The following is a 27,735-nucleotide window of genomic DNA, read 5'->3' as shown; positions in this document are numbered from 1 at the left end:
AGATATAAAGGTGCAATGGAAGAGATATGGAGGGGACAATGGGAGAGATATCTAGGTGCAATGGGAGAGATATGGAGGGGGCAATGGGAGAAATATAGTGGTGCAATGGGAGAGATATTAAGGGGGCAATGGGAGAGATATAAAGGTGCAATGGGAGAGAAAACGAGGTGCAATGGGAGAGATATGGAGGGGGCAATGGTAGAGATATAGATGGGCAATGAAAGAGATATCAAAGTGAAATGGGAGAGATATGTAGGTGGCAATGGAAGAAATATAGCGGTGCAATGGAAGAGATATGGAGGATGCAATGTGCGAGATGTGGAGGGTCAATGGGAGAGATATAGAGGTGCAATGGGAGAGATATAGAGGTGCAATTAGAGAAATATGGAGGGTGCAATGGGAGATATATAGAGGATCAATGGGAGACATATAGAAGTGCAATGGGATTGATTTGTAAGGGGCAATGGGAGAAATATGATGATATTGAGGTGGAATGGGAGAGATATGGAGGGTCAATGGGAGAGATATAGAGGTGCAATGGGAGAGATATGGAGGGGGCAATGGGAGAGATATAGAGGTGGAATGAGAGAAATATAAAGGTGCAATGGGATAGATTTGTAAGGGGCAATGGGAGAGAAATAGAGGTGCAATGGGAGAGATATGGAGGGGGCAATGGGAGAGATATAGAGGGGCAATGTAAGAGATATCAAAGTGCAATGGGAGAGATATGTAGGTGGCAATGGGAGAAATATAGCGGTGCAATGGGAGAGATATGGAGAGGGCAATGTGAGAGATGTGGAGGGTCAATGGGAAAGATATAGAGGTGCAATGGGAGAGATATAGAGGTGCAATTAGAGAAATATGGAGGGTGCAATGGGAGAGATATAGAGGATCAATGTGAGACATATAGAAGTGCAATAGGATTGATTTGTAAGGGGCAATAAGAGAAATATGGAGATATTGAGGTGGAATGGGAGAGATATGGAGGGTCAATGGGAGAAATATGGAGGGGGCAATGGAAGAGATATACAGGGTCACTGGGAGACATATAGAAGTGCAATGGGATTGATTTGTAGGGGGCAATGGGAGAGATATGGAGGGGACAATGAGAGAGTTATGGAGTTGCAATTCAAAAAAAATGGAGGGGGCAAATAGTGAGATATGAGGGAAACAATAACACAGTTTTTCTCTCTTTTGTGCTGCAATAAGAACTATAGCAAGTGGACTGCAATGAGAACTATTGAGAGGGAGCAACAGAGAGCTAGAGGGTTGCAATGAGAGAGACATTTAGCAGGCTGCAGTGAGAGAAACAGGGAGGGGGCAGAAATGGGAGAAATATGGAGGGGACGCAATGTAAGAGACATGGAGGGGGCAATGGGAGGGATATGGATATATGGAGGTGCAATGGGGGAGATATGGAGGGTGCAATGGGAGAGATATAGCGGTGCAATGGGAGAGATATGGAGGGGGCAATGGGAGAGATATAGTTGGTCAATGCAAAGGATATGGAGGGTCAGTGGGAGAGATATAGAGGTGCAATGGGAGAGATAAGAAGGGGGCAATGGGATAGATATAGAGGTGCAATGGGAGAGATATGGAGGGGGCAATGGGAGAGGTATGGAGGGGTCAATGGGAGAGATATAGAAGTGCAATGGGAGAAATATGGAGGGGGCAATGAGAGAGATATAGTTGGTCAATGGGAGAGATATGGAGAGTCAATGGGAGAGATATGAAGGGGGCAATGGGAGAGATATAGAGATGCAATGGGAGAGATATGGAGGGGGCAATGGGAGAGATATAGCGGTGCAATGGGAGAAATATGGAGGGGCAATGGGAGAGATATAGCGGTGCAATGGAAGAAATATGGAGGGGGCAATGGGAGAGATATAGATTGTCAATTGGAGAAATATGGAGGGGGAAATGGAAGAGATATGGAGGGAGCAATGGGAGAAATATGAAGGGGGTAATGGGAGAGATATACAGGGTCACTGGGAGACATATAGAAGTGCAATGGGATTGATTTGTAGGGGCAATGGGAGAGATATGGAGGGGACAATGAGAGACTTATGGAGATGCAATGTGAGAGAAATGGTGGAGGCAATATGAGGGAAACAATAACACAGCTTTTCTCTCTTGTGCTGCAATAAGAACTATAGCAAGTGGACTGCATTGAGCAACAGAGAGCTAGAGCGTTGCAATGAGAGAGACATTTAGGAGGCTGCAATGAGAGAAACAGGGAGGGGCAGCAATGGGAGAAATATAGAGGGGACGGCAATATAAGAGACATGAAGGGGGCAATAGGAGGGATATAGATATATGGAGGTGTAATGGGAAAGATATGGAGGATCAATGGGAGAGATATAGAGGTGCAATGGGAGATGGGAGAGATATGGAGGGTGCAATGGGAGAGATATAGCAGTGCAATGGGAGAGATATGGAGGGGGCAATGGGAGAGATATAGAGGTGCAATGGGAAAAATATGGAGGGGGCGATGGGAGAGATATAGTTGGTCAATGGGAGAGATATGGAGGGTCAATGGGAGAGATATGAAGGGGGCAATGGGAGAGATATAGAGGTTGTCGAAGTCGTATAATTGGATGAACGAAAGTATATTGGTTGATATTATTTTATTGGTCGATTGCACTCAGTATGCCAAGCTACACGTGGCATATTGCGATCGCACGGTAAAATACACATGTACACACTCACATTACAACATTTAGTTATTTATATAATTCAAATTCATATTGGTTCCGTTACACTGTAATTTATGAGCAGATAGTAGTTAGTTTATTATTAGTTTATATAATATGATTAAATGTACACTTCAGTGCTATTTAAGGTTCAGGTTAAAGGAAATGTGTCATGTCTGATATCATATTAATCCCCTTTACATCAGCAGCTGTCCGGTGCATTCGGCGAAGAGATCGCACATTGCATACTCTAGTTATTGATGTTAGGGAATAAACCTTTAATATGATACTGACCATAAAATGCTAATAGACTAATTGTAACTGGAGAGTCAGGCAAGAAGAACAGAGCTCATCCCCTAAAGAGATGACCCCCACCTTTGGATTCCTTAGATTGAACCAGCCTATGACCTGTTTACCCTGGACCCATCTGAAGTCTGGACCTATAGAAGCAAGTCGCGTCATCTCTGTTGTTCACTCTGTAACTCTGACTGTATATATAATCATAGCTGCACCCCCACTAGCCTCTGTCTACTCTGATCACAGTATTCAAGGGTGAACTACTGTTCACTGGTGTCCATGGTTAGCGCAGCGGTATGTATGTATCTTTTTGTATTGACTGTACTGTACTATATCTTAAATATAATAATGTATTGAAATATTAAACTCTGCATCTGCTAAAATAAATCACTTTGTGCGTTAGAAACACAATACAATCGCCTATGCAATGCTTATTTGAAAACTATAGAATTACTTTAATAAGGTGCAATGGGAGAGATATGGAGGTGGCAATGAGAAAGATATAGTGGTGTAATGGGAGAAATATGGAGCGGACAATGGGAGAGATAAGGGTGGTCAATGGGAGAGATATGGAGCAGGCAATGGAAGAGATATGGAGGGGGCAATGGGAGAGTTATGGAGTTGCAATGTGAGAGAAATGGAGGAGGCAATATGAGGAAAACAATTGCAGTTTTACTCTCTTTTGTGCTGCAATAAGAACTATAGCAAGTGGACTGCAATGAGAACTATTGTGAGGGAGCAACAGAGAGCTATAGGGTTGCAATGAGAGAGACATTTAAGAGGCTGCAATGAGAGAAACAGGGAGGTGGCAATGGGAGAGACATGGAGGAGGCAGCAATGGGATAGACATGGAGGGGCAGCAATGTGAGAGAAATGGAGGAGGCAATATGAGGGAAACAATAACACAGCTTCTCACTCTTTTGTGCTGCAATAAGAACTATAGCAAGTGGACTGCAATGAGATAGGAGAGATATAGAGATGCAAAGGGAGAGATATGGAGGGTCAATGGGAGAGATATGGAGGGTTAATTGGAGAGATATAAAGGTGCAATGGAAGAGATATGGAGGGGACAATGGGAGAGATATCTAGGTGCAATGGGAGAGATATGGAGGGGGCAATGGGAGAAATATAGTGGTGCAATGGGAGAGATATTAAGGGGGCAATGGGAGAGATATAAAGGTGCAATGGGAGAGAAAACGAGGTGCAATGGGAGAGATATGGAGGGGGCAATGGTAGAGATATAGATGGGCAATGAAAGAGATATCAAAGTGAAATGGGAGAGATATGTAGGTGGCAATGGAAGAAATATAGCGGTGCAATGGAAGAGATATGGAGGATGCAATGTGCGAGATGTGGAGGGTCAATGGGAGAGATATAGAGGTGCAATGGGAGAGATATAGAGGTGCAATTAGAGAAATATGGAGGGTGCAATGGGAGATATATAGAGGATCAATGGGAGACATATAGAAGTGCAATGGGATTGATTTGTAAGGGGCAATGGGAGAAATATGATGATATTGAGGTGGAATGGGAGAGATATGGAGGGTCAATGGGAGAGATATAGAGGTGCAATGGGAGAGATATGGAGGGGGCAATGGGAGAGATATAGAGGTGGAATGAGAGAAATATAAAGGTGCAATGGGATAGATTTGTAGGGGGCAATGGGAGAGAAATAGAGGTGCAATGGGAGAGATATGGAGGGGGCAATGGGAGAGATATAGAGGGGCAATGTAAGAGATATCAAAGTGCAATGGGAGAGATATGTAGGTGGCAATGGGAGAAATATAGCGGTGCAATGGGAGAGATATGGAGAGGGCAATGTGAGAGATGTGGAGGGTCAATGGGAGAGATATAAAGGTGCAATGGGAGAGATATAGAGGTGCAATTAGAGAAATATGGAGGGTGCAATGGGAGAGATATAGAGGATCAATGTGAGACATATAGAAGTGCAATAGGATTGATTTGTAAGGGGCAATAAGAGAAATATGGAGATATTGAGGTGGAATGGGAGAGATATGGAGGGTCAATGGGAGAAATATGGAGGGGGCAATGGAAGAGATATACAGGGTCACTGGGAGACATATAGAAGTGCAATGGGATTGATTTGTAGGGGGCAATGGGAGAGATATGGAGGGGACAATGAGAGAGTTATGGAGTTGCAATTCAAAAAAAATGGAGGGGGCAAATAGTGAGATATGAGGGAAACAATAACACAGTTTTTCTCTCTTTTGTGCTGCAATAAGAACTATAGCAAGTGGACTGCAATGAGAACTATTGAGAGGGAGCAACAGAGAGCTAGAGGGTTGCAATGAGATAGACATTTAGCAGGCTGCAGTGAGAGAAACAGGGAGGGGGCAGAAATGGGAGAAATATGGAGGGGACGGCAATGTAAGAGACATGGAGGGGGCAATGGGAGGGATATTGATATATGGAGGTGCAATGGGGGAGATATGGAGGGTGCAATGGGAGAGATATAGCGGTGCAATGGGAGAGATATGGAGGGGGCAATGGGAGAGATATAGTTGGTCAATGCAAAAGATATGGAGGGTCAGTGGGAGAGATATAGAGGTGCAATGGGAGAGATAAGAAGGGGGCAATGGGATAGATATAGAGGTGCAATGGGAGAGATATGGAGGGGGCAATGGGAGAGGTATGGAGGGGTCAATGGGAGAGATATAGAAGTGCAATGGGAGAAATATGGAGGGGGCAATGGGAGAGATATAGTTGGTCAATGGGAGAGATATGGAGAGTCAATGGGAGAGATATGGAGAGTCAATGGGAGAGATATGAAGGGGGCAATGGGAGAGATATAGAAATGCAATGGGAGAGATATGGAGGGGGCAATGGGAGAGATATAGCGGTGCAATGGGAGAAATATGGAGGGGGCAATGGGAGAGATATAGCGGTGCAATGGAAGAAATATGGAGGGGGCAATGGGAGAGATATAGATTGTCAATTGGAGAAATATGGAGGGGGAAATGGAAGAGATATGGAGGGAGCAATGGGAGAAATATGAAGGGGGTAATGGGAGAGATATACAGGGTCACTGGGAGACATATAGAAGTGCAATGGGATTGATTTGTAGGGGCAATGGGAGAGATATGGAGGGGACAATGAGAGACTTATGGAGATGCAATGTGAGAGAAATGGTGGAGGCAATATGAGGGAAACAATAACACAGCTTTTCTCTCTTGTGCTGCAATAAGAACTATAGCAAGTGGACTGCATTGAGCAACAGAGAGCTAGAGCGTTGCAATGAGAGAGACATTTAGGAGGCTGCAATGAGAGAAACAGGGAGGGGCAGCAATGGGAGAAATATAGAGGGGACGGCAATATAAGAGACATGAAGGGGGCAATAGGAGGGATATAGATATATGGAGGTGTAATGGGAAAGATATGGAGGATCAATGGGAGAGATATAGAGGTGCAATGGGAGATGGGAGAGATATGGAGGGTGCAATGGGAGAGATATAGCAGTGCAATGGGAGAGATATGGAGGGGGCAATGGGAGAGATATAGAGGTGCAATGGGAAAAATATGGAGGGGGCGATGGGAGAGATATAGTTGGTCAATGGGAGAGATATGGAGGGTCAATGGGAGAGATATGAAGGGGGCAATGGGAGAGATATAGAGGTTGTCGAAGTCGTATAATTGGATGAACGAAAGTATATTGGTTGATATTATTTTATTGGTCGATTGCACTCAGTATGCCAAGCTACACGTGGCATATTGCGATCGCACGGTAAAATACACATGTACACACTCACATTACAACATTTAGTTATTTATATAATTCAAATTCATATTGGTTCCGTTACACTGTAATTTATGAGCAGATAGTAGTTAGTTTATTATTAGTTTATATAATATGATTAAATGTACACTTCAGTGCTATTTAAGGTTCAGGTTAAAGGAAATGTGTCATGTCTGATATCATATTAATCCCCTTTACATCAGCAGCTGTCCGGTGCATTCGGCGAAGAGATCGCACATTGCATACTCTAGTTATTGATGTTAGGGAATAAACCTTTAATATGATACTGACCATAAAATGCTAATAGACTAATTGTAACTGGAGAGTCAGGCAAGAAGAACAGAGCTCATCCCCTAAAGAGATGACCCCCACCTTTGGATTCCTTAGATTGAACCAGCCTATGACCTGTTTACCCTGGACCCATCTGAAGTCTGGACCTATAGAAGCAAGTCGCGTCATCTCTGTTGTTCACTCTGTAACTCTGACTGTATATATAATCATAGCTGCACCCCCACTAGCCTCTGTCTACTCTGATCACAGTATTCAAGGGTGAACTACTGTTCACTGGTGTCCATGGTTAGCGCAGCGGTATGTATGTATCTTTTTGTATTGACTGTACTGTACTATATCTTAAATATAATAATGTATTGAAATATTAAACTCTGCATCTGCTAAAATAAATCACTTTGTGCGTTAGAAACACAATACAATCGCCTATGCAATGCTTATTTGAAAACTATAGAATTACTTTAATAAGGTGCAATGGGAGAGATATGGAGGTGGCAATGAGAAAGATATAGTGGTGTAATGGGAGAAATATGGAGCGGACAATGGGAGAGATAAGGGTGGTCAATGGGAGAGATATGGAGCAGGCAATGGAAGAGATATGGAGGGGGCAATGGGAGAGTTATGGAGTTGCAATGTGAGAGAAATGGAGGAGGCAATATGAGGAAAACAATTGCAGTTTTACTCTCTTTTGTGCTGCAATAAGAACTATAGCAAGTGGACTGCAATGAGAACTATTGTGAGGGAGCAACAGAGAGCTATAGGGTTGCAATGAGAGAGACATTTAAGAGGCTGCAATGAGAGAAACAGGGAGGTGGCAATGGGAGAGACATGGAGGAGGCAGCAATGGGATAGACATGGAGGGGCAGCAATGTGAGAGAAATGGAGGAGGCAATATGAGGGAAACAATAACACAGCTTCTCACTCTTTTGTGCTGCAATAAGAACTATAGCAAGTGGACTGCAATGAGATAGGAGAGATATAGAGATGCAAAGGGAGAGATATGGAGGGTCAATGGGAGAGATATGGAGGGTTAATTGGAGAGATATAAAGGTGCAATGGAAGAGATATGGAGGGGACAATGGGAGAGATATCTAGGTGCAATGGGAGAGATATGGAGGGGGCAATGGGAGAAATATAGTGGTGCAATGGGAGAGATATTAAGGGGGCAATGGGAGAGATATAAAGGTGCAATGGGAGAGAAAACGAGGTGCAATGGGAGAGATATGGAGGGGGCAATGGTAGAGATATAGATGGGCAATGAAAGAGATATCAAAGTGAAATGGGAGAGATATGTAGGTGGCAATGGAAGAAATATAGCGGTGCAATGGAAGAGATATGGAGGATGCAATGTGCGAGATGTGGAGGGTCAATGGGAGAGATATAGAGGTGCAATGGGAGAGATATAGAGGTGCAATTAGAGAAATATGGAGGGTGCAATGGGAGATATATAGAGGATCAATGGGAGACATATAGAAGTGCAATGGGATTGATTTGTAAGGGGCAATGGGAGAAATATGATGATATTGAGGTGGAATGGGAGAGATATGGAGGGTCAATGGGAGAGATATAGAGGTGCAATGGGAGAGATATGGAGGGGGCAATGGGAGAGATATAGAGGTGGAATGAGAGAAATATAAAGGTGCAATGGGATAGATTTGTAGGGGGCAATGGGAGAGAAATAGAGGTGCAATGGGAGAGATATGGAGGGGGCAATGGGAGAGATATAGAGGGGCAATGTAAGAGATATCAAAGTGCAATGGGAGAGATATGTAGGTGGCAATGGGAGAAATATAGCGGTGCAATGGGAGAGATATGGAGAGGGCAATGTGAGAGATGTGGAGGGTCAATGGGAGAGATATAGAGGTGCAATGGGAGAGATATAGAGGTGCAATTAGAGAAATATGGAGGGTGCAATGGGAGAGATATAGAGGATCAATGTGAGACATATAGAAGTGCAATAGGATTGATTTGTAAGGGGCAATAAGAGAAATATGGAGATATTGAGGTGGAATGGGAGAGATATGGAGGGTCAATGGGAGAAATATGGAGGGGGCAATGGAAGAGATATACAGGGTCACTGGGAGACATATAGAAGTGCAATGGGATTGATTTGTAGGGGGCAATGGGAGAGATATGGAGGGGACAATGAGAGAGTTATGGAGTTGCAATTCAAAAAAAATGGAGGGGGCAAATAGTGAGATATGAGGGAAACAATAACACAGTTTTTCTCTCTTTTGTGCTGCAATAAGAACTATAGCAAGTGGACTGCAATGAGAACTATTGAGAGGGAGCAACAGAGAGCTAGAGGGTTGCAATGAGAGAGACATTTAGCAGGCTGCAGTGAGAGAAACAGGGAGGGGGCAGAAATGGGAGAAATATGGAGGGGACGCAATGTAAGAGACATGGAGGGGGCAATGGGAGGGATATGGATATATGGAGGTGCAATGGGGGAGATATGGAGGGTGCAATGGGAGAGATATAGCGGTGCAATGGGAGAGATATGGAGGGGGCAATGGGAGAGATATAGTTGGTCAATGCAAAAGATATGGAGGGTCAGTGGGAGAGATATAGAGGTGCAATGGGAGAGATAAGAAGGGGGCAATGGGATAGATATAGAGGTGCAATGGGAGAGATATGGAGGGGGCAATGGGAGAGGTATGGAGGGGTCAATGGGAGAGATATAGAAGTGCAATGGGAGAAATATGGAGGGGGCAATGAGAGAGATATAGTTGGTCAATGGGAGAGATATGGAGAGTCAATGGGAGAGATATGAAGGGGGCAATGGGAGAGATATAGAGATGCAATGGGAGAGATATGGAGGGGGCAATGGGAGAGATATAGCGGTGCAATGGGAGAAATATGGAGGGGCAATGGGAGAGATATAGCGGTGCAATGGAAGAAATATGGAGGGGGCAATGGGAGAGATATAGATTGTCAATTGGAGAAATATGGAGGGGGAAATGGAAGAGATATGGAGGGAGCAATGGGAGAAATATGAAGGGGGTAATGGGAGAGATATACAGGGTCACTGGGAGACATATAGAAGTGCAATGGGATTGATTTGTAGGGGCAATGGGAGAGATATGGAGGGGACAATGAGAGACTTATGGAGATGCAATGTGAGAGAAATGGTGGAGGCAATATGAGGGAAACAATAACACAGCTTTTCTCTCTTGTGCTGCAATAAGAACTATAGCAAGTGGACTGCATTGAGCAACAGAGAGCTAGAGCGTTGCAATGAGAGAGACATTTAGGAGGCTGCAATGAGAGAAACAGGGAGGGGCAGCAATGGGAGAAATATAGAGGGGACGGCAATATAAGAGACATGAAGGGGGCAATAGGAGGGATATAGATATATGGAGGTGTAATGGGAAAGATATGGAGGATCAATGGGAGAGATATAGAGGTGCAATGGGAGATGGGAGAGATATGGAGGGTGCAATGGGAGAGATATAGCAGTGCAATGGGAGAGATATGGAGGGGGCAATGGGAGAGATATAGAGGTGCAATGGGAAAAATATGGAGGGGGCGATGGGAGAGATATAGTTGGTCAATGGGAGAGATATGGAGGGTCAATGGGAGAGATATGAAGGGGGCAATGGGAGAGATATAGAGGTTGTCGAAGTCGTATAATTGGATGAACGAAAGTATATTGGTTGATATTATTTTATTGGTCGATTGCACTCAGTATGCCAAGCTACACGTGGCATATTGCGATCGCACGGTAAAATACACATGTACACACTCACATTACAACATTTAGTTATTTATATAATTCAAATTCATATTGGTTCCGTTACACTGTAATTTATGAGCAGATAGTAGTTAGTTTATTATTAGTTTATATAATATGATTAAATGTACACTTCAGTGCTATTTAAGGTTCAGGTTAAAGGAAATGTGTCATGTCTGATATCATATTAATCCCCTTTACATCAGCAGCTGTCCGGTGCATTCGGCGAAGAGATCGCACATTGCATACTCTAGTTATTGATGTTAGGGAATAAACCTTTAATATGATACTGACCATAAAATGCTAATAGACTAATTGTAACTGGAGAGTCAGGCAAGAAGAACAGAGCTCATCCCCTAAAGAGATGACCCCCACCTTTGGATTCCTTAGATTGAACCAGCCTATGACCTGTTTACCCTGGACCCATCTGAAGTCTGGACCTATAGAAGCAAGTCGCGTCATCTCTGTTGTTCACTCTGTAACTCTGACTGTATATATAATCATAGCTGCACCCCCACTAGCCTCTGTCTACTCTGATCACAGTATTCAAGGGTGAACTACTGTTCACTGGTGTCCATGGTTAGCGCAGCGGTATGTATGTATCTTTTTGTATTGACTGTACTGTACTATATCTTAAATATAATAATGTATTGAAATATTAAACTCTGCATCTGCTAAAATAAATCACTTTGTGCGTTAGAAACACAATACAATCGCCTATGCAATGCTTATTTGAAAACTATAGAATTACTTTAATAAGGTGCAATGGGAGAGATATGGAGGTGGCAATGAGAAAGATATAGTGGTGTAATGGGAGAAATATGGAGCGGACAATGGGAGAGATAAGGGTGGTCAATGGGAGAGATATGGAGCAGGCAATGGAAGAGATATGGAGGGGGCAATGGGAGAGTTATGGAGTTGCAATGTGAGAGAAATGGAGGAGGCAATATGAGGAAAACAATTGCAGTTTTACTCTCTTTTGTGCTGCAATAAGAACTATAGCAAGTGGACTGCAATGAGAACTATTGTGAGGGAGCAACAGAGAGCTATAGGGTTGCAATGAGAGAGACATTTAAGAGGCTGCAATGAGAGAAACAGGGAGGTGGCAATGGGAGAGACATGGAGGAGGCAGCAATGGGATAGACATGGAGGGGCAGCAATGTGAGAGAAATGGAGGAGGCAATATGAGGGAAACAATAACACAGCTTCTCACTCTTTTGTGCTGCAATAAGAACTATAGCAAGTGGACTGCAATGAGATAGGAGAGATATAGAGATGCAAAGGGAGAGATATGGAGGGTCAATGGGAGAGATATGGAGGGTTAATTGGAGAGATATAAAGGTGCAATGGAAGAGATATGGAGGGGACAATGGGAGAGATATCTAGGTGCAATGGGAGAGATATGGAGGGGGCAATGGGAGAAATATAGTGGTGCAATGGGAGAGATATTAAGGGGGCAATGGGAGAGATATAAAGGTGCAATGGGAGAGAAAACGAGGTGCAATGGGAGAGATATGGAGGGGGCAATGGTAGAGATATAGATGGGCAATGAAAGAGATATCAAAGTGAAATGGGAGAGATATGTAGGTGGCAATGGAAGAAATATAGCGGTGCAATGGAAGAGATATGGAGGATGCAATGTGCGAGATGTGGAGGGTCAATGGGAGAGATATAGAGGTGCAATGGGAGAGATATAGAGGTGCAATTAGAGAAATATGGAGGGTGCAATGGGAGATATATAGAGGATCAATGGGAGACATATAGAAGTGCAATGGGATTGATTTGTAAGGGGCAATGGGAGAAATATGATGATATTGAGGTGGAATGGGAGAGATATGGAGGGTCAATGGGAGAGATATAGAGGTGCAATGGGAGAGATATGGAGGGGGCAATGGGAGAGATATAGAGGTGGAATGAGAGAAATATAAAGGTGCAATGGGATAGATTTGTAGGGGGCAATGGGAGAGAAATAGAGGTGCAATGGGAGAGATATGGAGGGGGCAATGGGAGAGATATAGAGGGGCAATGTAAGAGATATCAAAGTGCAATGGGAGAGATATGTAGGTGGCAATGGGAGAAATATAGCGGTGCAATGGGAGAGATATGGAGAGGGCAATGTGAGAGATGTGGAGGGTCAATGGGAGAGATATAAAGGTGCAATGGGAGAGATATAGAGGTGCAATTAGAGAAATATGGAGGGTGCAATGGGAGAGATATAGAGGATCAATGTGAGACATATAGAAGTGCAATAGGATTGATTTGTAAGGGGCAATAAGAGAAATATGGAGATATTGAGGTGGAATGGGAGAGATATGGAGGGTCAATGGGAGAAATATGGAGGGGGCAATGGAAGAGATATACAGGGTCACTGGGAGACATATAGAAGTGCAATGGGATTGATTTGTAGGGGGCAATGGGAGAGATATGGAGGGGACAATGAGAGAGTTATGGAGTTGCAATTCAAAAAAAATGGAGGGGGCAAATAGTGAGATATGAGGGAAACAATAACACAGTTTTTCTCTCTTTTGTGCTGCAATAAGAACTATAGCAAGTGGACTGCAATGAGAACTATTGAGAGGGAGCAACAGAGAGCTAGAGGGTTGCAATGAGATAGACATTTAGCAGGCTGCAGTGAGAGAAACAGGGAGGGGGCAGAAATGGGAGAAATATGGAGGGGACGGCAATGTAAGAGACATGGAGGGGGCAATGGGAGGGATATTGATATATGGAGGTGCAATGGGGGAGATATGGAGGGTGCAATGGGAGAGATATAGCGGTGCAATGGGAGAGATATGGAGGGGGCAATGGGAGAGATATAGTTGGTCAATGCAAAAGATATGGAGGGTCAGTGGGAGAGATATAGAGGTGCAATGGGAGAGATAAGAAGGGGGCAATGGGATAGATATAGAGGTGCAATGGGAGAGATATGGAGGGGGCAATGGGAGAGGTATGGAGGGGTCAATGGGAGAGATATAGAAGTGCAATGGGAGAAATATGGAGGGGGCAATGGGAGAGATATAGTTGGTCAATGGGAGAGATATGGAGAGTCAATGGGAGAGATATGGAGAGTCAATGGGAGAGATATGAAGGGGGCAATGGGAGAGATATAGAAATGCAATGGGAGAGATATGGAGGGGGCAATGGGAGAGATATAGCGGTGCAATGGGAGAAATATGGAGGGGGCAATGGGAGAGATATAGCGGTGCAATGGAAGAAATATGGAGGGGGCAATGGGAGAGATATAGATTGTCAATTGGAGAAATATGGAGGGGGAAATGGAAGAGATATGGAGGGAGCAATGGGAGAAATATGAAGGGGGTAATGGGAGAGATATACAGGGTCACTGGGAGACATATAGAAGTGCAATGGGATTGATTTGTAGGGGCAATGGGAGAGATATGGAGGGGACAATGAGAGACTTATGGAGATGCAATGTGAGAGAAATGGTGGAGGCAATATGAGGGAAACAATAACACAGCTTTTCTCTCTTGTGCTGCAATAAGAACTATAGCAAGTGGACTGCATTGAGCAACAGAGAGCTAGAGCGTTGCAATGAGAGAGACATTTAGGAGGCTGCAATGAGAGAAACAGGGAGGGGCAGCAATGGGAGAAATATAGAGGGGACGGCAATATAAGAGACATGAAGGGGGCAATAGGAGGGATATAGATATATGGAGGTGTAATGGGAAAGATATGGAGGATCAATGGGAGAGATATAGAGGTGCAATGGGAGATGGGAGAGATATGGAGGGTGCAATGGGAGAGATATAGCAGTGCAATGGGAGAGATATGGAGGGGGCAATGGGAGAGATATAGAGGTGCAATGGGAAAAATATGGAGGGGGCGATGGGAGAGATATAGTTGGTCAATGGGAGAGATATGGAGGGTCAATGGGAGAGATATGAAGGGGGCAATGGGAGAGATATAGAGGTTGTCGAAGTCGTATAATTGGATGAACGAAAGTATATTGGTTGATATTATTTTATTGGTCGATTGCACTCAGTATGCCAAGCTACACGTGGCATATTGCGATCGCACGGTAAAATACACATGTACACACTCACATTACAACATTTAGTTATTTATATAATTCAAATTCATATTGGTTCCGTTACACTGTAATTTATGAGCAGATAGTAGTTAGTTTATTATTAGTTTATATAATATGATTAAATGTACACTTCAGTGCTATTTAAGGTTCAGGTTAAAGGAAATGTGTCATGTCTGATATCATATTAATCCCCTTTACATCAGCAGCTGTCCGGTGCATTCGGCGAAGAGATCGCACATTGCATACTCTAGTTATTGATGTTAGGGAATAAACCTTTAATATGATACTGACCATAAAATGCTAATAGACTAATTGTAACTGGAGAGTCAGGCAAGAAGAACAGAGCTCATCCCCTAAAGAGATGACCCCCACCTTTGGATTCCTTAGATTGAACCAGCCTATGACCTGTTTACCCTGGACCCATCTGAAGTCTGGACCTATAGAAGCAAGTCGCGTCATCTCTGTTGTTCACTCTGTAACTCTGACTGTATATATAATCATAGCTGCACCCCCACTAGCCTCTGTCTACTCTGATCACAGTATTCAAGGGTGAACTACTGTTCACTGGTGTCCATGGTTAGCGCAGCGGTATGTATGTATCTTTTTGTATTGACTGTACTATACTATATCTTAAATATAATAATGTATTGAAATATTAAACTCTGCATCTGCTAAAATAAATCACTTTGTGCGTTAGAAACACAATACAATCGCCTATGCAATGCTTATTTGAAAACTATAGAATTACTTTAATAAGGTGCAATGGGAGAGATATGGAGGTGGCAATGAGAAAGATATAGTGGTGTAATGGGAGAAATATGGAGCGGACAATGGGAGAGATAAGGGTGGTCAATGGGAGAGATATGGAGCAGGCAATGGAAGAGATATGGAGGGGGCAATGGGAGAGTTATGGAGTTGCAATGTGAGAGAAATGGAGGAGGCAATATGAGGAAAACAATTGCAGTTTTACTCTCTTTTGTGCTGCAATAAGAACTATAGCAAGTGGACTGCAATGAGAACTATTGTGAGGGAGCAACAGAGAGCTATAGGGTTGCAATGAGAGAGACATTTAAGAGGCTGCAATGAGAGAAACAGGGAGGTGGCAATGGGAGAGACATGGAGGAGGCAGCAATGGGATAGACATGGAGGGGCAGCAATGTGAGAGAAATGGAGGAGGCAATATGAGGGAAACAATAACACAGCTTCTCACTCTTTTGTGCTGCAATAAGAACTATAGCAAGTGGACTGCAATGAGATAGGAGAGATATAGAGATGCAAAGGGAGAGATATGGAGGGTCAATGGGAGAGATATGGAGGGTTAATTGGAGAGATATAAAGGTGCAATGGAAGAGATATGGAGGGGACAATGGGAGAGATATCTAGGTGCAATGGGAGAGATATGGAGGGGGCAATGGGAGAAATATAGTGGTGCAATGGGAGAGATATTAAGGGGGCAATGGGAGAGATATAAAGGTGCAATGGGAGAGAAAACGAGGTGCAATGGGAGAGATATGGAGGGGGCAATGGTAGAGATATAGATGGGCAATGAAAGAGATATCAAAGTGAAATGGGAGAGATATGTAGGTGGCAATGGAAGAAATATAGCGGTGCAATGGAAGAGATATGGAGGATGCAATGTGCGAGATGTGGAGGGTCAATGGGAGAGATATAGAGGTGCAATGGGAGAGATATAGAGGTGCAATTAGAGAAATATGGAGGGTGCAATGGGAGATATATAGAGGATCAATGGGAGACATATAGAAGTGCAATGGGATTGATTTGTAAGGGGCAATGGGAGAAATATGATGATATTGAGGTGGAATGGGAGAGATATGGAGGGTCAATGGGAGAGATATAGAGGTGCAATGGGAGAGATATGGAGGGGGCAATGGGAGAGATATAGAGGTGGAATGAGAGAAATATAAAGGTGCAATGGGATAGATTTGTAGGGGGCAATGGGAGAGAAATAGAGGTGCAATGGGAGAGATATGGAGGGGGCAATGGGAGAGATATAGAGGGGCAATGTAAGAGATATCAAAGTGCAATGGGAGAGATATGTAGGTGGCAATGGGAGAAATATAGCGGTGCAATGGGAGAGATATGGAGAGGGCAATGTGAGAGATGTGGAGGGTCAATGGGAGAGATATAGAGGTGCAATGGGAGAGATATAGAGGTGCAATTAGAGAAATATGGAGGGTGCAATGGGAGAGATATAGAGGATCAATGTGAGACATATAGAAGTGCAATAGGATTGATTTGTAAGGGGCAATAAGAGAAATATGGAGATATTGAGGTGGAATGGGAGAGATATGGAGGGTCAATGGGTGAGATATAGAGGTGCAATGGGAGAGATATAGAGGTGGAATGAGAGAAATATAGAGGTGCAATGGGAGAGATATAGAGGGTCAATGGGAGAGATATAGAGGTGCAATGAGAGAGATATGAAGGGGTCAATGGGAGAAATATAGAGGTGCAATGGAGAGATATAGAGGATCAATGGGAGACATATAGAAGTGCAATGGGATTGATTTGTAAGGGGCAATGGGAGAAATATGGAGATATTGAGGGTGGAATGGGAGAGATATGGAGGGTCAATGGGTGAGATATAGAGGTGGAATGAGAGAAATATAGAGGTGAAATGGGAGAGATATAGAGGGTCAATGGGAGAGATATAGAGGTGCAATGGGAGAGAAATGAAGGGGGCAATGGGAGAAATATAAAGCTGCAATGGGAGAGATATTGAGGGTCAATGGGAGAGATATAGAGATGCAATGGGAGGGTCAATGGGCGAGATATAAAGGTGCAATGGAAGAGAAAAGGAGGGGGTAATGGGAGAGATATGGAGGGGGCAATGGGAGAGATAAAGAGGGGCAATGGGAGAGAAATAGAGGTGCAATGGGAGAGATATGGAGGTGGCAATGGGAGAAATATAGCGGTGCAATGGGAGAGATATGGAGGGGGCAATGTGAGAGATGTGGAGGGTCAATGGGAGAGATATAGAGGTGTAATTGGAGAGATATAGAGGTGCAATTAGAGAAATATGGAGGGTGCAATGGGAGAGATATAGAGGATCAATGGGAGACATATAGAAGTGCAATGGGATTGATTTGTAAGGGGCAATGGGAGAAATATGGAGATATTGAGTTGGAATGGGAGAGATATGGAGGGTCAATGGGTGAGATATAAAGGTACAATGGGAGAGATATAGAGGTGGAATGAGAGAAATATAGAGGTGCAATGGGAGAGATTTAGAGGGTCAATGGGAGAGATATAGAGGTGCAATGGGAGAGATATGAAGGGTGCAATGGGAGAAATATAGAGGTGCAATGGAGAGATATAGAGGGTCAATGTAAGATAAATGGAGGGTTAATGGGAGAGATATTGAGGGTCAATGGGAGAGATATAGAAGTGCAATGGGAGAGATATAGAGGTGGCAATGAGAGAGATATAGAGGGGCAATGAGAGAGATATAGAAATGCAATGGGTGAGATATGGAGGTGGCAATGGGAAAAATATAGCGGTGCAATGGGAGAGATATGGAGGGGGCAATGGGAGAGATGTGGATGGGGCAATGGGAGATATATAGAGGGTCACTGGGAGACATATAGAAGTGTAATGGGATAGATTTGTAGGGGCAATGGGAGAGATATGGAGGGGACAATGAGACAGTTATGGAGATGCAATGTGAGAGAAATGGAGGAGGCAATATGAGGGAAACAATAACATAGCTCTTCTCTCTTTTGTGCTGCAATAAGAACTATAGCAAGTGGACTGCAATGAGAACTATTGTGAGGGAGCAACAGAGAGCTAGATGGTTGCAATGAGAGAGACATTTAGGAGGCTGCAATGAGAGAAACAGGGAGGTGGCAATGGGTGAGCTATGGAGGGGGGGGCAATGAGAGAGACATGGAGGTGGCAATGTGGGAGACTTGCAGGTGGCAATGATAGAGACATGGAGGAGGCAGCAATAGGAGAGACATGGGGGGGCAGCAATGGAAGAGACATGTAGGGGACAGCAATGGGAGAGACATGGAGAGGACAATGGGAGGGATATAAAGAGATATGGGGGTGCAATGGGAGAGATATGGAGGGGGTAACTGGAGAGATATGGAGGAGCAATGGGAGAGATATACAGGGTCAATGGGAGAGATATAGAGGTATATTGGGAGAGATATTGAGGGAGCAATGGGAGCAATATGGAGGGGACGGCAATGTGAGAGACATGGAGGGACAATGGGAAGGATATGGAGGTGCTATGGGAGAGATATGGAGGGGGTAATTGAAGAGATATGGAGATTTTGAGGTGTAATGGAGGAGATATAGAGCTACAATGGGAGAGATATGGAGAGGTGAATGGGAGGGATATAGAGGTTCAATGGGAAAGATATAGAGGTGCAATTGGAGAGATATGGGGGGGATAATGTGAGAGATTTAGAGGGTCAATTGGAGAGATACAGAGGTACAATGGGAGAGATATGGAGGGAGCAAAGGGAGCATTATGGAAGGGATGGCAATGTGAGAGACATGGAGAGGTCAATAAGAGGGATATGGAGATGTGGAGGTGCAATGGGAGAGATATAAATGCTGTAATTGGAGAGATATGGAGGTGCATTGAGAGAGAGAGATAGATGGTCAATAGGAGAGATATGGAGGGTCAATGGGAGAGATATAGAGGTGCAAAAGGAGAGATATGGAGGGTCGGTGGGAAAGATATAGAGATGCAATGGGAGTCATATGGAGGGGGCAATGGGAGAGATATAGAGGTGCAAAGGGAGACATATAGAAGGGCAATGGGATAGACATGGAGGGGGCAGCAATGTGAGAGAAATGGAGGAGGCAATATGAGGGAAACAATAACACAGCTTTTTTTCCTCTTTTGTGCTGCAATACGAACTATAGCAAGTGGACTGCTGTCACGGGCACTAGGAGTCTTTACCCAGTATCACCCGCTGATGGTCTTATCAGAGCAGTAGAGTTGGTATATGATACTCTGGTGGCAGGGTGATAATGGAACTGGAAACAGCAGATGGTTAGAGAATGCTCAGAAAGTCTATGACTAGCAGCACTGGTAAACAATAGATAACTGAACACGAGGATCTGGATGGACAAGGACACGTGAGGGTAGTCAGTGGTCTGCGCACGGCAAGTTGTACCACTGCTATAGTGAGAAGAATGTCCAGGAGTAATAAGGAGGTGGAAGTCAGCAGTCTGCGTATAGCAAGTTGTACCGCTGACTGTAGTGAAGGAATGGAATCCAGGTGAAGGTAACGGGGAAGTCAGTGGTCTGCGTGTAGCAAGTTGTACCACTGCTTATGTGAGAGGATATATGCAACTGGTGACACAGGGAAACAGGAATCAGTGGTCTGCCTCTAGCAAGTTGTACCACTGAATATATATGTGAGGAAGGACACGAGGAGATAAATGCAATGCAGAGTCTACACGGGTACACTGAACTTGATCCCACGTTGAACTGCACACAATAATAATAATGAATGAACAGCACTGCACAGATAAACAAAGTCACTAGAATAGTCCAGCAAAAGGAAACACAGTCAATAATAGCAATAGTCTCAGAGGATGGAAACTCCGGAGGAGAACAACTCAGTCCAGATGGATATGCAATACACCAGCACAGTCAATGAGAAGTATGCATACCGTGGTTCAGATGAGCAGGCTGTTAGAGATAGCTGCAGGGATACCTGAGCGGCAGGGAACTGACGAGATGAGAAGTCCTTGCAGAATGGAAGTGGCAGGTAGGTGCAGCGCACTGTAGGTAGGCCAGCAAGGACGACAAAATACTCAGGAAGCAGTAGTATATCGAATTGAACAGCAGTAGACCACGGGAGAGCTGAAGCGATGTAGCAGAGCTGGAAGCCGAGGAGCGTAGTATTAAAGTAATTCTATCGTTTTAAAATAAGCATTGCCCAATCAATCGTATGTGTGTCCAAAGCACATGGTGGTTTATTTTAGCAGATGTAAATAGTCAACAATTCAATACATTATTATATTATGATACAGTACAGTACAGCACAGCCAATACCAAAAGTTACATACATACATACCGCTGCAATCGCTGCGCTTCCATGGGTCCCAATGGAACAGTGTATCTGTTAGATAACTGGTCAGAGTAGACTGAGACCCTGGTGGGGGATGCAGCTAATATATACAGTCAATGTTTCATTGTGAACAATAGAGATGACGTAGATTGTTTCTATAGGTCCAGACGTTGGGTGGGTCCAGGCCAGACAGGTAATAGGTTGATTCAATCTAAGGAATCCAAAGGTGGGGTCTTCTGTCCAGGGGGTCTGCTCCTTTTCATAGCCAGTATCATACAAAGGTTTACTCTCTAATATCAATAACTAAAGTATGCAATGTGCGATCTCTTCGCCAACTGCACCGGACAGCTGCTGATGATTAGGGCTTCAATATGATATCAGGCATGACACCTTTCCTATTACCTAAACCTTTAATAACACTACAATGTACATATAATCACTATATATATATATATATATATATATATATATATATATATATTTATACATATACATATATATATATATATATATATATATATATACATATATATATATATATAGACTAATAATAAACCGAATACTATCTGCTCCTGAATTACAGTGTAACAGAACCAATATGAAATTATATAAATAACTAACTGTTGTAATGCGAGTGTGTGCGTGCGTATTTTACCGTGCGAACGCACCACGCCACGTAACACATGGCGTACGCTTCGCAATACGCACGGCAAACCAATATTAAACCAATATACTTTCGTTCATCCAATTATACGACTTCAACAGTCCACCCTTTGATAGTACAATAAACTATCACCTTAAAGATGTTATAAGCAGGATCTCAGTACCACGTTTCATTGTTATGTAATACAAATCCCCTTTGGTGTATGTCCACACTGTTTATAGATCTAAACAAGTTATCATAAGAGAGAGTCTTAATCCTCTAAACGACTTCTTCTTTTACTATAAACCGTACACTTCTGGAGCTTGGAGATAACTTTTTGTATGCCCTTCAAGGGTGCAATAAAACACTTAATACATTATTTGGAAAGGTACATGGTACAGTAGAACGTGTATCAGCTATACAGAATTCTTTACTACAGTTCTTCAAGTTTAACAGGTTCTTCTGTCCAACGCATGTCTTCAAGCTCAGAATACATTTAAACACTTCATGTTCATCAATAGCATCATCCTATGTCTATCAATAATGTCATATGCAATCTCCTTCAGCTTGCGTTAATATACACACATCTAATAAAGTCACCAGTTCTTTTCATCAACACTTGTGGGCGGGCTATTGTCTGTTCGTTCTTCCCAGTCTCTCAATACTCAGATTTAACAGTGATTGGCTTGCAAAGCATTGGGAGACTTCAGACTAAGGGACCTAGGTGTCCTAATTTTTCCCTTAGTGACCTCCCGCCTATAGTTCGGGTACCTCAAGAATATTTAGTGGAAAGAGAACTAATCCTACTTGATATAATCACTGAGGCACGTGTGAGCACGCCCAGCACTTTGTTTGGTCTAAAACCTTACCCTCCCAAGAATGATAATCATTCTCAAGGATGCCTGCTCAAGTCCGAATATTACTGGACTGGCATCGCTGGGTGTGTCTCTTTTTTAACTATGGGGTCGCCATACTTACGGGCGTAATGCTACTCAGACAATAGCCCCTCGCACTTTCTCCAAGCTCCAAGGTTTCTAAATTTTCCTTTACCCCTGAATTGAATAGAGTAATTGACTGGACTGATTATGCTACTAACTTCTTTCTCCCCAATACCTCCTTATCATTACCCGAACCAGTCTCTGTCACCTGCTAATAATCGAAAGAATTAACCGCCCTGAGAAGAAAATGTAATGAGAGAACACAAAACAGGAAAAACTACAACTTCATGCAGGACAACAGTCTTAGCCTTTGGCTCAGGTGCTACTAACTGCATTCGAGGCCTTCCAGTACAGACTCATGAGTGCCCTTGGACCCTTCTCTGAGTGTTGGCCCCTCTGCAGTGGGTGGTATGGGCACCAGTGTGTCTCTGCTACCCTTGAAGCCGTGAGGCTAGTAGCCTACACCAGGTACCTGTCTGGCAAATAACCTAAGCTTAAGAAATTTCTGCTCCACAACTTACTCTCCTGATCCAACATCCTGACAGTTGGTGTGACCTTTCAGGAAACAGTGTTTTGGACGTTCTCGGTTGCTGTCTCACTATTTACCTTCTCTCAAGGTCTAACCTAGCCTCCCAGTTACAATCTCATCTCACGAGGGGTCAAGAACATTTCAAAAACTGACAGGTTAGGAGTCTGCCCAGGGGTGATCTCTTGGTAGCGGGAAAGGACTAGTGGCACTTCAATCAAGTTCCAACTCTTATTCTATTCAATTCATTCTACCGAGTACCACTACTTTATGTTCACACTGGTTTATGGCTAACTGAAAGTATGTGATTTGTTACCACTACTCATACATTATACATCTATTATCAACAACATGAATACCCCTATTATCTATTATAACTCTAGGACTATCACATTAAATAACAAAAGCTTTGAGTATGATACAGTAATACATTAGACACATTTCAATACACCTCTACCCAGACATATTTCATTGGTACACCTGTGTATACTTGAGGATCCTGCATGGTGGTAATTGGATGACGTGTATTTGTTTTACCTGGAGGAAAACCCATCAGCAGGAGGGATATGGGATGGCTCTATTGGTCTACCTTGTCCATCTCTCCAGAGTCCACCAGACTCCTCACCTTCCAGACAGTTTATCCCTCGGGTAACACAAATCTTCCTATATTAACCAATATGTGTATGCGTGCATGTGTGTGTGTGTTCACCTTTTTAAAACTAAAACAATACAACAAAGAACAAAACAAAACATAGATTTGTTAGCTGTCACATAAAACCCTGCTGTCTATTTGACAGCTATGTTCTCCCTGGTGTGACAGCCATGTATGGTTGTGCGTGTAAGTGTGGACCTTACTAGCAGCTACTTCAGTTGGTAACTGTGTCACTGTATAAAGTCCTCTATGTAGTGTCCTAATCATGTGCTGGTATTGCTATAAAACGATTTCTCAGTCACCTCAACATCGCCCTCTAGACTAGAAAAATGCTAAAGACCAATGTATATCAATCGATTTTCCCTCTGCCAACTCACATGTCATTCTCAGTACCTCATATTCAGCTACTTGACTAAGTGGGAAAGGCAAAGGGGTCTCTTTCTATAACACTTTCTTCAAATATAACAGTATCCAGTACATGTCTGTCTAACAGTGAAAAAATATAAAACATGAAAATTCTACATTTTCTAGGGTTTCACATTATGTCGTATCTTGTGGTAAAAATCCTACTCCAATGTTCTATACAGAGATGCATATCTGTATGCCTCACCTCTAGCATTCTTCTGTCCTCCTGTCCTGCCCACCCTTTGTGCATCCATATAAAGGCACATTTTTGTACAGGAGGCACGAGCCAAAACAAAAAAAACAAAACAGATATGCAATCTATAACACATGAATCGTATTTCCACAACAGAACCTTTCTGCTTAAAATCAGCAGTTTCTATACACATGAAAACAAAACCCCTGACTGTTTCTGTAACTCATGTCAATCTAATGTGTGTATCTCTGAATTTGTCTTATGTAAAAACATAAAATATGTTTTAGCCTTATTGTTGAGACTGTCTGATTTTATCTCTACCAGAGCAGAGAGAGAGAGAGAGAGAGAGAGAGAGTAGAGAGAGAGAGGGTAGAGAGAGAGAGAGAGAGGGTAGAGAGAGAGAGAGAGAGAGAGACTAGCATTTGTGTAAAGAATGGGAAATAGGAAAGCAATGAATGATGGGAATACAAAGGTTTGAATACAAACATACATGTAGAAAGGGAGATTTTTACAACAAACTGACAGCTGGATTGGACTCTGACTCTATGGGGAAATGGCTGTATTCATTCCACTGTTCCCCTTAGCTATTTTCTAACTATGACCCCTCCCCATACTTGACTAGGGGGTATTAACAGTGCAATCCAGTGTCGTCCGTCATTTGTTCATTAAGAACTCGGTATCTCATTGACTACATACCTTTTCAATGGACTTTTCTAATTTATGATAGAGAAATGAAAAAATGTACTCTTAGTGACTCATATTTTCTCTGAAATACATAAAACGATATTTTGGAGCAAAGTATGTACATACTTCATTGTTGGATAATGATTCTCAGCCAAACAAATTATCATGAGACACTGCAGCCTAAAACAAAAGAGTGTTCCAATTGTCTATTGTTAATTTGTCTTTCAAGAGTGATTCTTCTATTTCTCTATCTCCCCTTTCGATCACTAAGTCTATACTCCTTTTGTGTCCCCTTTACCTGTGAGAAGAAGAACAATATAGTTATCTTAAAACAGCAAACACAACAAACATTTCTATTCTTTGCCGTCGGCTAGCAATTTAGGAAAACAAACATTTCACAACATAAATGAACAAACAAAATCAACAAAGGTTACCTTTTAGAAATCAGTTTCTTGTACACTACTACTTACCACAGTTTAAACCCCACCTGTTTGTAGGACTACAGGTCTGACCTAACCTCCAGGGTTGACTATGGTTCTCCCCCAAGGCATTGGCTGCTATGAGGTGCACAGGAAACTGTTGAGAAGTCTCCGAGACTTGTGTGCGCCGTCTCTGTGGGTGTCTATGTGATTCTCCCTTAGGTGGGCTAAGTCTCTTTTCTTCGTGTCCCATTTTCTTAGCCTTGGCTCTAATATTTTCTTTGCAATCTTTCCTCAAATGTCCCTTTTTAAGACAGTTAAAACACTTCAAAGATTTCTGTTTCTTTCGTCCCTTATAGTGGTTTTTATAATTCTGAGGTTGTGGATGTAGTTTTTCTAATGCCTGGATACTCAACATCATTAACCTATCACTCTGTGCTTTTTCCTTTTTACATATATTTTTATCATGTTCTATAGCATGCTCTCTAATATCAGTTACCGTGAGACCTCTCCAATTAGGAAAAGAGGTTTTGTATCCAAGTCCTTAGATCCTCCCGGAGGCCGGCCATTAGTACTGCAACAGTTACCTCCCTGTAATGTGGATTTACCATTATATCCCATATTCTTGTGTACTTAATAATGCCCGCTAGCGCCCTTGAAAAATAATCAGTTGTATTCTCATTACCTTTTTGTTTGATGTTGTATATTTTGCCCCATTCCACAGTCACTGGAAAATATACGGCCAACTCTTTGATTATACGTCTAATATTATGCTGATTGTTATCCTCAGTTAAGGGTTTATCCTTCTCCAAGCTACAACCCTCAATGAACTTCTGTATATCAGTATCGAGAGGAAGACAAGCTCTAAACAGCACTCGCCAATCTTTATTAGTAGGTTCATGTGCATTACCTAAATGTCTAATAAATTTCTGACACTTGGCCAAATCTTTTCTAGGATCAGGGAAATCAGACATAATTGTAAATAGTTCCGTCTTAGTCCATGGAGAATACACTGCTACCTGTTTCATGGGAACTACACCATCTCTGTCCGCTTTCCCATTGGGAACTGCTGTTCTGCGGATGGGATATAAGCCTACCAAATCACTCTGTTCTGACCTAGTTGCTGGAATTGCTGTTGCAGTACAATGAATGTCTCCCCCTGTGTTAACCTTTTCATTATTCTCACCACTTTCAGCAGCGGCCCCTGCTGGTGGGACCGTTCCTCTTCTTTGTCCTGAAACATTACTTTTAACATTACTTAAAACACCATACAAGTTACTAGTTACCATTTTTACATTTTTGGTATTGGCAGTACTTCCCGCCCCAACCGAATTTATCGGGGGCGTGTTTGCGCTCAGTTCGCCACGCTTTGCAACGCACACTTCCGGAATGCTTGTTTCCGGTACGCTTACTTCCGCTGAACACGTGTTTTTCCTTACACTCACTTCCGCTGTGCGTTCGCTGCTCTGCCACGTGTTACCTTCGATTTGCCACAATTTTAAACAGTCATCATGTTCAATTCTCGTTTTTGTTGATTTAATCAACTGCACTTTATCTCTAACATTATTTAACACCTCTGAGTCAAGAGTACCTATGTTTGGGAAAGGTTTCACACACTCCCGGGTCATCTTGACCCATTTGTCGCAGTATGCCGTAGCATACGCACCGTATTTATTATACATAACATATTTTGCCGAACCAACCGGCCATTCATTAGGTAGCACAACATGAACTATCTCTAGCGTTTGCTTCGTATCCATTGTGAAAACAACCTATTTCTCAACGCTACACAAAAAGACTTTTACCTGTTCTCCTTTGAAACAGAACTTACTAGAGATTTTTTTTTTATTCATGGACGTTTTTAACAGGCACGTCCCCTTAAGATATCAATGCCCTTCCTAGTTTGAGTACTTTACCACTGTCAGCACCAGATATCAATCAAGAATATCAGTGGTTGCAGCGTATTTCCTCCCACATCTCCCAAGTCGCAATCACGGCTGCACTAAATCAACCATGCGGTCCGATCGCACGGCTTACGGATACTAACTATCGGTAAGCTTTGCGATTAATATTTGGGAATGCCGCGAAAACCTGTTATTTTCGCTTCGAGTATGCCATGCATACTCTGTGGTGTCTCTTTATCACCTGCTCTTATTAGAACAGAACAGCACTCACACAAAGGTTTCTTTATATCCTGCTCAGCCCTAGAACAGAACCTTTGTTGTCAGGTCACCTTTTTTTAACATGCCCCGTCAGACACACCTGAACTACAGCGCTATGAATTTTTTAAATCGTACCACACTGCCCTCCCAATACTCAATCACGACCTTGCCATGCGGTCGATTTGCACAGCTCAATGATTCATTATGCGGACCACAGATAACACCGCAATGCTCTGTCCCT

At 43.0% G+C, this 27,735-nt stretch overlaps 1 protein-coding gene across 5 annotated transcripts in view; it reads right to left on the bottom strand.

The window, feature by feature from the left end:
• Positions 1–27,735, bottom strand: part of LOC142161523 (equilibrative nucleobase transporter 1-like) — a 125,765-nt gene that overhangs the window by 70,128 nt on the left and 27,902 nt on the right. The gene's annotated exons all lie outside the window — the stretch shown is intronic.

The sequence above is a fragment of the Mixophyes fleayi genome, chromosome 6 (genome assembly GCF_038048845.1).
Source record: "Mixophyes fleayi isolate aMixFle1 chromosome 6, aMixFle1.hap1, whole genome shotgun sequence".
In the NCBI taxonomy this organism is placed as follows: Eukaryota; Metazoa; Chordata; class Amphibia; order Anura; family Limnodynastidae; genus Mixophyes; species Mixophyes fleayi.
This window is presented reverse-complemented; position numbering and strand designations above follow the sequence as displayed.